Here is a 2,911-nt window from a genome sequence, read left to right on the forward strand (position 1 = left end):
TCTAATAAACATGTACATGTTTATGTCAACACATGTAGCACAGAAACGCAGATACAGTAGATATTCATTAGTAAATGTTATTTTGGCCACAGCACGACTTTTATTTGAACTACTACTAAACAGAAATGCTTACTTGTGATTGGTTCACAGAGCGCTCCATCAGACGGAAGTCCATTTATGCACCCACAGGTTTGGCTGGTGGCATTGCTGCACGCACCGTAGATGTTGCACTGGTCACATGACCAAGCAAACTGCTCTTCACAGTGACACTGCAGTCCTCCAGTGGAGTTTGGATAGCACCTTTTAAAGACATTCAAGAAAAGTTCAAGCCATTCTATGCAAATCATACACCATTGGATAAAAAAGCATTCAATTAGCAAACAGATTACACAAGGAAACAATTAACAAAAGTTCTTACCTGTGGTGAAATTTAAACCTATCACTTTTAAAGACTGATTGATGGTGTAGGGGAGCAAGACACTTCTCACAGTGTTCCTGAATAGTTCAATGAAATATGATGGCACACTGGAGACTGGGATACGCAATTCCAGGACTAGATCAATGTCATATGTAACGTCTGTGGAAGAAAACAGGACAAAGTTCATGACAGGAGTCTGTCATCAGCATATACAAAATATTCACAACACTTTTCACTATGTGCAGTCAAGTCCTTTTAGATCAAAACACTGTTTTTGAAGTTTCCAACAAGTGTCTTCAACTACTTTAGACTCTTTTAAATTTCTCCATTCAACAAAAAGGCAAAAAAATGTACATACTAGGAGTGGGAGTTGGACACGGTGTGACATCTGTGGAGCAATATTGGAGATTAAATTAATGCATGTTTATCTGCTTAGGAAAACAAAATATCTTCTATTCTAATAAACATGTACATGTTTATGTCAACACATGTAGCACAGAAACGCAGATACAGTAGATATTCATTAGTAAATGTTATTTTTGCAAAGCACGACTTTTATTTGAACTACTACTAAACAGAAATGCTTACTTGTGATTGGTTCACAGAGCGCTCCATCAGACGGAAGTCCATTTATGCACCCACAGGTTTGGCTGGTGGCATTGCTGCACGACCGTAGATGTTGCACTGGTCACATGACCAAGCAAACTGCTCTCACAGTGACACTGCAGTCCTCCAGTGGAGTTTGGATAGCACCCTTTTAAAGACATTCAAGAAAAGTTCAGCCATTCTATGCAAATCATACACCATTGGATAAAAAAGCATTCAATTAGCAAACAGATTACACAAGGAAAAATTAACAAAAGTTCTTACCTGTGGTGAAATTTAAACCTATCACTTTTAAAGACTGATTGATGGTGTAGGGGAGCAAGACACTTCTCACAGTGTTCCTGAATAGTTCAATGAAATATGATGGCACACTGGAGACTGGGATACGCAATTCCAGGACTAGATCAATGTCATATGTAACGTCTGTGGAAGAAAACAGGACAAAGTTCATGACAGGAGTCTGTCATCAGCATATACAACAATATTCACAACACTTTTCACTATGTGCAGTCAAGTCCTTTTAGATCAAAACACTGTTTTTGAAGTTTCCAACAAGTGTCTTCAACTACTTTAGACTCTTTAAATTTCTCCATTCAACAAAAAGGCAAAAAAATGTACATACTAGGAGTGGGGGTTGGACACGGTGTGACATCTGTGGAGCAACATTGGAGATTAAATGAATGTATGTTTATCTGCTTAGGAAAACAAAATATCTTCTATTCTAATAAACATGTACATGTTTATGTCAACACATGTAGCACAGAAACGCAGATACAGTAGATATTCATTAGTAAATGTTATTTTTGCAAGAGCACGACTTTTATTTGAACTACTACTAAACAGAAATGCTTACTTGTGATTGGTTCACAGAGCGCTCCATCAGACGGAAGTCCATTTATGCACCCACAGGTTTGGCTGGTGGCATTGCTGCACGGACCGTAGATGTTGCACTGTCACATGACCAAGCAAACTGCTCTTCACAGTGACACTGCAGTCCTCCAGTGGAGTTTGGATAGCACCTTTTAAAGACATTCAAGAAAAGTTCAAGCCATTCTATGCAAATCATACACCATTGGATAAAAAAGCAATCAATTAGCCAAACAGATTACACAAGGAAACAATTAACAAAAGTTCTTACCTGTGGTGAAATTTAAACCTATCACTTTTAAAGACTGAGTGATGGTGTAGGGGAGCAAGACACTTCTCACAGTGTTCCTGAATAGTTCAATGAAATATGATGGCACACTGGAGACTGGGATACGCAATTCCAGGACTAGATCAATGTCATATGTAACGTCTGTGGAAGAAAACAGGACAAAGTTCATGACAGGAGTCTGTCATCAGCATATACAACAATATTCACAACACTTTTCACTATGTGCAGTCAAGTCCTTTTAGATCAAAACACTGTTTTTAAGTTTCCAACAAGTGTCTTCAACTACTTTAGACTCTTTTAAATTGTCTCCATTCAACAAAAAGGCAAAAAAATGTACATACTAGGAGTGGGGGTTGGACACGGTGTGACATCTGTGGAGCAACATTGGAGATTAAATGAATGTATGTTTATCTGCTTAGGAAAACAAAATATCTTCTATTCTAATAAACATGTACATGTTTATGTCAACACATGTAGCACAGAAACGCAGATACAGTAGATATTCATTAGTAAATTTTTAGCAAAACTTTTATTTGAACTACTACTAAACAGAAATGCTTACTTGTGATTGGTTCACAGAGCGCTCCATCAGACGGAAGTCCATTTATGCACCCACAGGTTTGGCTGGTGGCATTGCTGCACGCACCGTAGATGTTGCACTGTCACATGACCAAGCAAACTGCTCTTCACAGTGACACTGCAGTCCTCCAGTGGAGTTTGGATAGCACCTT

The 2,911-nt window shown here is 38.4% G+C and overlaps 1 long non-coding RNA gene across 1 annotated transcript; it reads right to left on the reverse strand.

Moving 5' to 3' along the window:
• Window positions 1–1,127: 1,127 nt before the first annotated feature.
• LOC119909140 lies at window positions 1,128–1,977 on the reverse strand. Its single transcript, XR_005445379.1, has 4 exons — window positions 1,878–1,977; window positions 1,647–1,676; window positions 1,289–1,447; window positions 1,128–1,172 (listed from the first exon to the last, which is right to left on the reverse strand). It is a non-coding gene; the product is annotated as an uncharacterized LOC119909140 (long non-coding RNA).
• Window positions 1,978–2,911: the final 934 nt, after the last annotated feature.

The sequence above is a fragment of the Micropterus salmoides genome, unplaced genomic scaffold, assembly GCF_014851395.1.
Source record: "Micropterus salmoides isolate LMB-PRFRI ecotype aquatic unplaced genomic scaffold, ASM1485139v1 Ms_hic_scaffold_18, whole genome shotgun sequence".
NCBI lineage: Eukaryota > Metazoa > Chordata > Actinopteri > Centrarchiformes > Centrarchidae > Micropterus > Micropterus salmoides.